The following is a 12838-nucleotide window of genomic DNA, read 5'->3' on the forward strand; positions in this document are numbered from 1 at the left end:
GAGTTTATTTTTATTACCCAAACAAGAGGGTCTCTGTGTTTTTATTGGCAAAGTGAACCTACTCACATTTATTTTAATTATTGTTGAATTAGGATTGAGATACCATTATTCCATATTTTTCATTTTCTATATGTTCATTTTGTGTCTTTTATTTCTTTGCATTGAAAAGACTGAATTATCTCCCATGGGCTTACAAGATGTTTATTCTCTTTTTGATATTACGGAGGTTCCTTTCTGCGAAAAACCGTGCACACCCCAGCGGAGCTCCGTCGCAGAGCCGAGCCAGACCCTCTCCCGCGCCTTGTCTGAGTTCCTACCCACAGAGCCCGGGGGCATAATAAACGGTAACTTTAAGTTACCGCACTTCAGGGTGATTTATTAGACCGCAGTCCTCCCAGCAGATTTCGTTACCTGCGAGCGGAGTGCTGCACGACAAAGCCCAGGGACGCGGCGGCGGTCCCGGGGCCCCTCGGCCCGCGCAGTGGCAGCGCTTTCTGAAGACTGGGAGCCGGTGCCCTCGGCCCTCGCGGAGGCCGTGAGGCTTGCTCGGGGGAGGGCGGTCACGGGAAGCCGGAGGAGGAGCATCCTCACCACGCGTGGTGAAAAGTTGAGCAACTCCGTCACCTGTGCTGATGTGAAAATAGCAAATACAACTATAGCTGGTGAGATTTCCAGGCAAACTGTCGAAGGTGTGGTCTGACTCCTTCTTGTTGCTTCTTGTAAAATGTGAGAGAAGATAGCTCAGCTCAAACATTTTGTTAAATATAAAAGAGGACCTTCTGGGCAAAAAAAAAAATACTATCCTTTCTCCTCCTTAGGCAGGGATATCATCTTTTGAGAAATGCCTATTTCTGTCAAGTTATCTTTTCCTTGCGGGTTGAGTTTTTCCTGCTGTAAGTTTGTGTTCGGGACGTGGCTTTTCTCTTTCTCGATGGAGTCTGCTGGTGAGCGCAGTTCCCGTTCCAGGGGAGGCCACGCCTCCCATTCATTCTTCCACAGTTAGTGCTGCCTGCTCGGTGTGAGGTCTCTGCCTGCTCCCCGTTGTGACACATACTTTCTTATTGTTAGACGCTTTTATTGCTTTAGTTTTCACATTGTGATCTGCACACCATCGGGATTTGATTTTTGTGTACGGTGTGGAGCAGGGGTCAAATTTCTCCTTCCTCATCTGTCTGTTGCCAGCCTTTTGTGACAACAGGGAATGTGTCCTTTCAAACTGGCAGTGTCCTGAAAGACGAGCCATGTCGCCTCTTGGAGGGGACGGAAGAAGCAGGACCTCTGTAGTGGTCTGTGTAAGGGGGCGGGGGTGATGGTTCTCGGCTGCCTGTGACGGGAATGCCCTCTCGGGGTTTGGGATGGCCCCCGAAGACCAGGGGGTCACCCCGGGTGGCTGACTCTGTGCAGTGCTCCGGTCCCGAGCTGGAAGACACGTGTGCCGTGCAGCTCGTTATTGGGAAAAGCGACGACACTGAAGTATGGACGGCACGTTATGTAACAGTGCTGTACCAGTGCTGAAATAGCATTTCAAATTCACAGGATATACCCACAGACATATTTCAGGATAAAGGGTCATGATGTATAAAAATTTACTTGCAAACGATTCTTTGAAATACACACATATAAACACACGGGTTGCCGTGGAGACCGAAGTGCGTGTGACCTAGGGCAGCAGCAGGCACACAGTGGGGCCTCGGTCAAGGGAACCACTGCCAGACTGGCTGTTACTTTATCTTTTCTCGGGCCTGCCAAGCCCTGGATTCTGCTCAGACGGTGCCTGGTAAGAAGAACTTCTCTCTACTTATCAACCTCTTACCTTCTTAAGATAGAAGTGTAATTTTTAAAAAAGAAAGCACCGTTTTTCATAAGCCCTTTGGAGTCAGCCGCTCACTTGTTTATTGCGTTTCCTCGGCCACCGCCCTGTGTTCAGCAGGTGCCGCGAGCAGCTGCCAGGTGCACCGGGCCTGCTCCCTGCTGACCCGGAGACCCAGTCCCGTTGTCCCCTCTGGCACAGCCACGGCTGCATCTGGGGCTCATTTGAGAATGATTTACCAGTCTTTCAGGGTTTACCCCAAACCCTGGGAGGAGCTTCTGGCTAAAGCCCTCTACATCCTACCACCTCGTCTGAAATCGCTCTTTGACAGATGTCTGGTCTGGGTTCCCCTGTTCTAACTGGGTCACCCACAGAAGCTGGGGCTGGGAGTGTGGCTCCGGGTCTCCTAACTTCTCCAGCCTGTGGGGAAGGCAGCGCTGTCTGTATTCCCGGCTCCAGGGACACAGGGCCCAGGCTGTGCCTGGCATGGGACAGGTCCCGTCAGGCCAGAGCCTGCAGCGATCAGAATTGCCAGGGAGGGGTCTTGCCTGGCCTTTGCTGAGCTCTGGCCCGGTGTCTGTCCGAGGAATCCTGAGCTGCGCTGGCAGAGAAGAACACCAACCAGAGCTCGTGGCCAGTGTGGGGATGGGTGGCGTGGGTAGGTTGGGCTAAATCTTGGGCTTCCGAAGCTGCACCAGAGTCAGCTGTCAGTGGTCCTGCAGCCTGCCTTGCGGCTGTCAGGGGGCCGGAGAACGGCCTGGTGCCCTTTCCTGCAGCCCCGCCAGCCAGCGCTGGCCGGGGTCCCTCGTCCTGCCTGTAAGCTCGGCCTTTGGGCCATTCCTCCATCAGGCGGGAGTGTAGCCCCTCTGGGTCCTCCTCCTCCTGGACAGGCAGTTACACAGCCCAGGAGGCCATTGTTTGCCGATAAGGGTCTGCCTTGGCTGGCGTACAGCTTCTCTCTTTCTCCCTCTCCCCACCCGCCAATTCCTCCTCTGCTCCGGCTTCACACCGGCACTGAGCCTAGGGGCCGGCCCTCACCAGGTGCCAACCTAGTGTTTCAAGTGTACTGACCTATTTGATTCTCACAGGGTCCTTATGTTATTGTCACCTTGTATCGGGTAGCTGTCATGAGCATGGGCTCTGGGTTTGAATCCAGACCTTGGCTGTGTTAAAATCAAGCAAAGTCGTATAAACTCCCTATGCCTCAGCGGAAAAATGGAGATCCCGGTGCCTAGACACTCTTCAGGTTGTTGTGAAGATTCCGTGAGGACATGTGTGGGAAGGGCAGAGAACAGGGCCCAAAGAGCAGGACTTCCCACATGGAAGGTTTCAGGGACACGGTTTAGGGGGCGTTTGCGCGGGGCCATCCTCTGCAGGAACAACCCTGCTCTCTGCCGTGGGCATCAGTCTCCCCACCTCTGGAGCCCCTGCCCACAGGGCTCTGTGACTTGGTGAACTACACACTCTGATTCTAAGCAAGTTACTAAGGAAACCTTGGGGGTAGGGACAGGGGTGGGAGTCACTGATCCCCTTTTTCTTAAAAATGTCCGGAATCTGAACTTGCCTTCTGGGTCAGTGGGGAACTGCATTAAACCAATAACATAACTTATTTTGTTCTGAGTGCTCAGGGCTAAACTCTTTATGAGTCAGAATTAAGTGAAATAGTGTGTGTGCTCATGGCACATAGTAACGCTCAATTATTATTATTAGTGGTGTGTTTTCTACGGGCTGTTCTTTGCCAGGCCCCTGCCCGGATACACCGACTGCCCTTTCTGGCCATGTTTTGTGCCCTGAGAGGCTGACTCCTGTGGGCTGTACCGCCAGACTCCCCGCCCACTGGTTTCTTGGGTTTGGTGGTGGCGGGGAGTCCTGGGCGGCAGGAGAGAGAGAGGTCGGGGTGTTCGTCCCCATTGTTCCCTGCTTCAGCTCCGCACCTCTGGAGAAGCCGCTTCCCCTGCCACCTCCGACCCTCCAGGGAGCGCATGCTCCGCAGCTCCCGCTCTGCCTGTTTCCCCTCCCTCTGCCCCTTCCGCTCTGGCCGGTGGGAGCCCCCTGGCTTTACTAGCCTCCGGGCGTCTCACCAGACACCGTCCTGTGTCTGCCTTTAACCCTCCCCCCAACTGTCTACACAGTCTCTTCATAAAAGCATCATCCTTTGAACCCTTGGCAGGACTCAGGGCAATACTCCATGTAATGCTTACAACCAACCGCTGCACAAATTTGAGTCCCAGGGGGGTAAAGTGGCTCACCCAAGACCGACAGCTAGCCCATGACTGAGCCAGGATTTGAACCCATGTCTGCTTGCTTCCAATAGTTGATTTGATTCTTCATGGGCTCCCTATTTTATAACAAGGGGACTTTCTGCGATATGACCCACCTGCATGTGAGCCCTGCAGGTCCTGGTATGCTTCTCCTTACGGACCACTCCCTACCCCAACCCAGCCCACAGCCATACAGAGAGATCTGCCTCGGGTACTAACCGGGAGCCATGGGGACTGGATCTGGGGCCAGGGGAAGGCGATTTTTACTTACAGACCAGGTACTAGGAGTCTGGTGTACCCTCCAGGCTTGTCCATGCCGGCAGCTGCGCTGGGCAGAGGAGCAGAGAGGGTAGCCAACATCCACCGTTGATTCTGGTGGTCAGAGGTGCAGAAACCCGTGGGAAGGGCAGGTCGTATCCTCCTCAAGCAAATGTCCCAGCCCTCAACCCACTGCACCTACATCGTCCGGGTACATGGTGTGCAGTGTTTGCTGGTACATGGGGAACTGGGGGAACAGGAACCGCTGGGCTGACATGGCCATGGGGAGTGACCTCACTATGCTGTCGAGAGGCTGAGGAGGAAGGACAGATGCTACATTCTGTGAGGAATGTGTTTTTCCATCCATCCGTCCACCCATCCATCTCTCCATCCATCCATCATCCATCCATCCATCCATCCATCCACTCATCCATCCATCTGCTCATCCATCCATTCTCTGAGCCTCCCTCCCTTCCATCCATCCATCTATCCATATTCCCATCCATCCATCTGTCCATCCATCCATCTGTTTGTCCGTCCATCTATCCACGTATCCATCCTCCCATCCTTCCACTTTTGAAGCACTTGCTATATACTTAACCTTGAATATGCATTGAGGGGAGGGGGTTTCAGAGTAATCATATGGCTGCCATCAAGAGGCACGTCTCACCTGAGACTGTGGGTACCTATTCTTTCCATATTCAAATACCTTAGGGATGGGTAGTGGGGTACATGAAACTCTGGATTGGGGAAACCTGAATTGTCTGAAAGAACCTCGAGTTGACAAAGGTCATCTTGAACAAACAGAAATCAAATAGAATTAAGCAAGGTTAAGCTTCCTCCATCAGAGAGAGTGGAGGCGTGATACTCGGTGGAAGCTCCTGTAGGTACACGGACTCGACATGTGTCCTGGAGGACGGGCGGAATTTGGGCAGGCACGAGGGGGGAAGAGGATGTGAGGAGTGCCCCGGGTGGGCTCACAGTCCCTTGTGCTCACACTCTCCTCCGGTTCGTTCATTTAGCTTTGCTTCCTTTTGTGCTTCTCCAAGATATGAGCGGCATCTTATTTCTCTGTGCCAAAGCCCGAGGGCTGACAGGTCAGTATAGAAATGGTACTAATAATGATAACAAAACATGCAAGAATAGCACCAGTTTTATTTGTTGACTGTATTCTAGGTGCTGGGATGTGTACTGGGTGCTACAAGGCCCCTGTGAGGAGGGACTGGTCCTATTTTGCAGATGAGCCCAGGAAAGATGCACGTGTTCAAAAGCTAACAGCTTGTAGAGACAGACTGAGGCAGACTCGGCGTGAAAAGCTGAGATACCCGTATGTACGTTCTATGGTAACAGGTAACCTCTAGAGAACAGGTAACGTTCCGAGGTTGCTGCAGAGGTGCATGGAGGGGTGGAAGGGTGGCCTGAAGGTTTAGTCTTGAGCATCACAGAGAAAATTATTCAGGTGCCCCTGGTTTGAAGCTGATGCCTATACACACACACACACACACACACACACATACACATACACACAGAACTAGTTTTTCTTGGTTTAACAATTTGCTTTTGAGTTTCTTTGGACATGATTTCTGGGGATGAAGTGGCCAATGGCCATTTAATCGGACACATCCATTTTAAGTAACTGGTAGGGGCTGCCTGGAAGACCGAGTCGGGAAGGCATTGGAGACTCCCTTCTTTCTGTGGGAGGGTGCCTCACGGCTGTCTTGGACTGCCAGAGAGGGCCCGGTGACCTAAAATAACGGAGCTACCGAGCTCCCGGCCCCTGGTGAGGGCGTTAGACAGCTGGCGTGGACGAAGAACATGTGGGGCGGTAGGACAGCCCCAGATGTGAGGCCCCAGGCAGCGGACCGCCCCAATCCATCAGCACGTGAAAGTCTTGAAAGATGAAAAAATGAAGTCATACCCGGCTAAGGAAGGCACCAGGCTCAGAGGACATAGGAACTGGGAGACATTGTAGAGGTCATCTGAGGCAGAGCAGAGTAGGTTGTGAGCAGGGTTCTGAGGCTGTCTGCTTGAAGATGGAATCGGGCCGTGATTGATTGGTGATGTCTTCTGAGGCTGTGTCTGAGCAATGATGGAACGGAGCTGTGATTGATTGGTGATGTCTGTCTGCAGATGTGAGAGCAGGAGTTGCACCTGGCCCTGTTTTCGCTGTTTTTGCTTTAGGCCAACACTCCCTTTGGATAGATGAGAGAGCAGAGGTTCAGAGAGGCAACAGGGACTTACTTAGCAGGGGTTACATAGCCCGAGGCAAAGTGAGAATTCGAATCTCTTCTTTTGCCTCACAAGCAAGCATTCTTTCTATGCCGCTGCACGTTTCCTGAGGATTGACAAGAAACCCTAGCCAAGTCTCGCAGGGTCCGACGGGGATAAGTACCTGCTATCAGCCGAGGGTTGACTTTGACATGCAGTCCTGCGGACCTGCACCTGCAGGCATTTGTTTATTGAGCAAATAAGCCTTTGAGCCTGTTCCTAAGTCCTCGTGAGGCTTATCCCAATCCTGTCTCTGGATTGCCCCCTCATTTCCTGAGCACCTACTATGCACTTAGAGCTTTGCTTGTAGCGCCTCACTGAATCCTCGCGTCAACCCGTGGCTTCGTGGATGCGTTCACTGAGTTTGGTGGCTTGCCTGAGAAGGTGCCGCTCGTGAACGGTCAGTGCCAGGATCGGACCCCAGACTCCGACCGCTCTGTTCCACGCCACTGTTCCTGGGGTGTTTACACCACTGTTCCTTGTGTCTTTGTTTGTGGACTAACATCGGATGTCAGAAGGCCACAGTGGCAGACGCTCTCTGCCTACCCCTCATTATTGGACGTTAGCCGGTCTGTACCCCCGTGGGCAATGACTTCCTCTCGCATCCTCCCGTGGCAGACACCAGCCGTGGGCAGCTCCCGGCTCCCCGGGCCCCGCGGTAGGAAGGCCCTCTACTAAAACACTGCCCAACACTCTCCTTACTTCTGTGCCCGCCCTGGGAGGCCAGGGAGGTGGTCAGGCCCCTGCTGGCCAGGGCGCCCCCTCCGTGCAGACGAGGACAGGGCATCTGTATTCATTTGCTAGCGCTGCCACGACTGATGGCACCATAGACTGAGCGCCTTACACACCCGAAACCCGTTTTCCCGCAGTTTGGGAGGCGACTGGGCAGTGGGCAAGGTGGTCTCCTTCTCAGGGCCGTGAGGGAAGGGTCCGCTGCGGGCCTGGCCTCTCGCCCTTCCTCGTGCTCACAGTGAGTTCTCCCTGCGTCTTCCCATCTCCCTCCTCTCTGCTCAGCGCTCTGTGTCCGAACTTCCCCTTCTTGTGAGGACATCCGTCCTGTTGGATTAAGGTCCGCGCTACTGACCGCATGTTAAGTTGATTATCTCTGGAAAGCCCCTGTCTCCAAGTGAGGTCATGTTCTAAGGTACCGAGGGCTAGAACTTGAATGTATAAATTTGGTGGGGGGGAGGCAGAGCACAAGTCAACCCATAACAGCACCTCTCTGGTCCGCGCATGAATGCATGGGGAATGGCATTCTCCAACGTTGTATTATGACAGTTTTAAAACACAGAGCAAAGCAGAAAGATTTTTACAGTGAATGCCTTAAATCTACCATGTAAACTCTCCCACTAACATTGTACTGTGTTTGTTCTATCGCACGCCCTCTGGAGTAATAGCATCTTTGTGAAAACTAAGAAGAATGCTGCTTCTACTGGATGGATGTTGGCATGTACCAGGGTGCGCCATAGGGCGTGTGTAGCGCGGGCTGGGTTTCATACCCCACATCCTCTGTGACGCATCCATGGCAGGTGCAACCTGGACCGCTGCCCTCATTCGCCAAAAAGACAGCCCTCTGACGAAGCAGCAGGAAAACAGAGTTCCTACAAATCCCTTGCTTCTTTTTGCAAGATACTTGTAATTCAAACTTGTGTACCAAACCTCTATGAAACCTATATGAAACTCACACAATGCACAGCGTGTAGCCCGGGACTGGATGCGGTTGGCATTCAGTACGAGACAATTGAATGAATGAATGAGTGATTCTCTCAGTACAAGGTGGTTGGAGGAAAGAATGGTTGGTGGACTGCATCTAGTTCTCTGTAAGCTTCATTTATGGGAGCAATGACTAGGAATCACCAATGTGTCCAGGCAGCAGGTCCAGGGAGTGCCCACCAGGGAGCAATACACTCTTCCTGGAAGCTGCTCCGATGGCACAAGTATTGAAAGGGCTCGAGAGGACAATTCTCCCGAAGTCCTCTAGTTGAGCGTTCACATTGCTTCCTCTGGGCTCCTGCGCACTCATGCCTCCCCAGCTTCAGCACTGCGCCGTGGGGGAAACGCCCCCAACACATGGCCGCAGGGAGTCAGAGCTGTGTGCTTAGGAGGGACGAGGCAGGAGCGCAAGTGAAGGCCAGCTGACAGCCCCTGGAGATCCAGCCAGCAGCGCGAGCGAGATAACACTTATCAGGGCCGTGACTGAGGGGACTGCTGCTGCTCCCTGGGCTGGAGATGGGGTTAATATTAACAGGCTCAAGGTGAAGGGGGCTTGTGTAATCACAGGCCTGGCCACCGCCTCCCCCGCTGACAGCCCTGTTTGTCCGCTCTGCCTCTTGCACCCCTGCTGCCTTCCGGTTCAGGCCCAGGGAGGAGGCCGGTGGGCCGGGGCTCTGGGCGGCAGCAGGTGTGAGTCGGGAATGTCAGATGTCACTCTGCTGCATCGACAGGCTTTCAGCAGGTGTCCCCGAGTCCCAGAGCTCAGGGCCTCTGGTGTCTGGATCACTGTCACTGAGCCCCAGGGCAGATGTACGTGACCGGAGAGTGAGCTCTTGGGTTTCCTGGTCTTGCCTTGGCCTTGCCAACCAGTTCCCCGGGCTACTGCCCCAGGGAGCTGACGAAATGCAGTGTGCCCTCACCGGGACCCCGAAATGCAGTGCGCCCTCTTCCCCCACGGCAGCACTCTGCGAAGTGCTTCATGGAACCCTCCGGATGATTCGTAAAAAGTGGTTGCATTGTCATTTAAGTTTGGGAGACACAGCCTTGTCTCTCTCCCACTTGGAGGGTCCTGTTTGCAAGGAGCTCAGAAGCCCTGCAGTAAAGGTGTACCCGGAGTTCTCCAGACTCGTTTCACCGGGGGGACTGTCCCCCATCACACCGCTAACACCTGGGGAAATGCCCCGAGGAAAGGCCTGCCTCCAGACGGGCCCCTGCTTCCCCGGCTGGGCTGGGGCTGCCTCCCTGAGCTTCCACTTGCCGCCCGCCGTCCCTAGTCCCCTGGCATCCCCTTCCACTTTACCCTTTAGTTAATTAAATTAATAGTTAGTACTTTTTAAATATAGAAGACTCTAAAGAAGGAAACAAAATGGCCTTTGATTCTGCCACCCGTGTCTTTATGTGCTTCTGTCAAAATGCAAATCACTTCATGCCTCTGCTGGTTTCCCTCTCTGGGCTCCAGGCCGCTCAGGACAGCGGCCACCCCTCACAGTGTGCCGTGCGGCAGCCCTCCTCCCCCAAACCCGGCTCCGCAGCCGGTCTCGGGCCTCCTCTGCCGCCTCTCCTTCTTCCGGGCCCTCCACTGGCCCAGGCACACGGCCCTTCCCTGCCCGGGAAGATAGCAGACACCTCCCTGCCCCCGGGTCTTTGCTCTGCCTGCGCCCTCCGCCTGGCTGCTCTTCTCCCAGGTGCCCAGCAGCTTCCCTCTCCCGGCCTCAGGTTTCGGATGCCACCCTCTCAGTGAGGCCTTCTCTGACCACTCTGACGGTGTCTCCGAGCCCAGCAGGCCCCATCCCCTGTCCCTGGGTTATTTTTTTTTGCTTTGGGACTCATCACAGTCCCCTATGCTATGCATGGTATCGACTCAGCCGGTCCACTGCCTGCATCCCCACTGAGTGCCAGTGGGCAGGGATTGTGTCTGTTTTGTTTGGTTGCACAACCAGTGCCTGGCACATAGTAGGTGCTCAGTAAACAGTCGTTAGATAAACAGATGTTTGTGTTTACAGGAGAAATCATGCTATGCACACTGTTTTGTATTTTGTTTTCTATTATAAATATTTGGCTTTTAGAGACTTTTCCCTGTAAGCCTATACAGAGCCAGCATTATGCTCTTCAAAGGCTGTGTGACTCTCCATTGTAGGGTGCACCCACACTTACCGTCGGTTTCCTATCAACGGACGGTTAGGATTTCTGGCTCTTCAAACAACGCTGCGATAAAAAGACGACTTTTTTTTATATTTGTTGTTGGTTTGTAAATATTTCCAGGAAGATGTGGACTTCCTGTGTCAAAGAAGGGTTTTTATCTTTTGATTTTAATCATTGTTACCAAAGCACCTTTCTTAGAAGTTGCACAGACTTCCACTTGCTATCTGTTCTATGAAAGTATCTGTTTACTCACGTGCTCATCAGCAATGGGTACTGATTGTTAACCTTGGACATTTATGCCACTCCAGTGGGTGGACGTGGCATTCTGCTCATTTGATTTGTGTTTTTTAAAATTATGAATAGAATTTAGAAGCCTTGCATATTTCCATTGGCCATTAGTATTATTATTGTTGTTATTATTTTGGTAGTCTGTCTGCTGAGCTCCTTTACTCATTTTTTTCTTCTGGGAACTTTCCCTCTATATCCATTTTATTAAGTTTTAATCATAAATGGATGTTGTATCTTGTCAAATACTTCTTCTGCATCTACTGAGGTAATCATATTACTTTTATCTGTCATTGAGTCAGTGTGGCGTATGTATCACATTCATTTGTGGGTGTTGAACCATCCTTGCCTCCCTGGAATAGGTCCCCGCTGACCGTGGTGTGTACCACAATGTACATACTTTTAATGTATTGTATTCAGTTTACTATTATTTTGTTGAGAATCCTTACATCTATGTTTGTCAGAGATATTAGCCTGTACATTTCTTTTTCTGTGATGTCCTTGCCTGGTGTTAGTACCAGGGTAACGCTGGCATCATAAAATCAGTTAGGAAACATTCCATCGTCTTCAATTTTTTTAGAAGAGTTGGAGAAGGATAGGTGTTGAATCTTCTTTAAATGTGTAGTATAATTTAGTAGTGAAGCTATCGGACCCTGGACCTTTTCTTACTTTCTTTTTTATTTTTTGAGGTATTTTTTAAAGTATATTTTGATTATGCTATTATAGTTGTCCCATTTTTTTTCTTCTCTTTATTCCCCTCCCCCTGCACCTCCCCCACCAGCACTACCTATGCTTCCACTGCTTAGTTCATGTCCATGGGTCATACATGTAAGTTCTTTGGCTTCTCCATTTCCTATACTGTTCTTAACCTCCCCTGTCTATTTTGTACCTACCAATTATTGTGGTTCTTAATCTCTGTACCCTCTTTCACCCTCCCCCTTCACCCTCCCCCTCCCCATTGATAACCCTCCATTGTGATCTCCATTTCTGTGGTTCTGTTCCTGTTGTAGCTGTTTGCTTAGTTTGTTGTTATTTTTGTTTTTTAGGTTCAGTTGTTGATACTTGTGAGTTTGTGGTCATTTTACTGTTCATAGTTTTGATCTTCTTTGTCTTAGATAAATCCCTTTAACATTTCATATAATAAGGGAAGGGCTTAGTGATGATGAACTCCTTGAAGTTGACCTTATCTGGGAAGCACTTTATCTGCCCTCCCATTCTAAATGATAGCTTTGCTGGAGAGAGCAATCTTGGATGTAGGTCCTTGCCCTTCATGGCTTTGAATACTTCTTTCCAGCCCTTTCTTGCCTGCAAAGTCTCTTTTGAGAAATCAGCTAATAGTCTTTGAGGAACTCCTTTGTAGATAACTGTCTCCTTTCTTCTTGCTGCTTTTAAGATTCTCTCTTTATCTTTGATCTTGGGTAACTTAATGATGATGTGCCTTGGTGTGTGCTTCCTTGGAACCAAATTCTTTGGGACTCTTGGAGCTTCCTGGACTTGCAAGTCTATTTTCTTTGCCAGATTGGGGAAGTTCTCCTTCATCATGTTTTAAAATAAGTTTTCAATTTCTTGCTCTTCCTCTTCTCCTTCTGGCACCCCTATGATTTGGATGTTGGAACATTTAAAGTTGTCCCAGAGGTTTCTAAGCCTCTCCTCATTTTTTTTGAATTCTTGTTTCTTCTTTCTGTTCTGGTTGGGTATTTATTTCTTCCTTCTGCTCCAAATCATTGATTTGAGTCCCAGTTTCCTTCCCTTCACTGTTGGTTCCCTGAACATTTTCCTTTATTCACTTTCCATAGCCTTCACATCTTCCTCTATTTTGCATCTGTACTCAATCATTTCTTTGAGCATCCTGATACCTGTGTTTTGAACTCTGCATCTGATATTTTGGCTGTCTCCCTGCTGCTTAGTTCTTTTTCTGGAGTTTTGATCTGTTCTTTCACTTAGGCCATATTTCTTTGTCTCAGTGCACCTGTTACATGGTAAGGAGTGGAGCCTTAGGTATTAGCCAGGGCGGGGCAGCCCGCTGTGCTGCATTGTGGCGCTGTCTGTGGGGTCAGAGACAGAGCAATAGTGCTTGCTTGGCTCGCACCCTAGTTTCAGT

Source organism: Phyllostomus discolor, chromosome 1 (assembly GCF_004126475.2).
Source record: "Phyllostomus discolor isolate MPI-MPIP mPhyDis1 chromosome 1, mPhyDis1.pri.v3, whole genome shotgun sequence".
NCBI lineage: Eukaryota > Metazoa > Chordata > Mammalia > Chiroptera > Phyllostomidae > Phyllostomus > Phyllostomus discolor.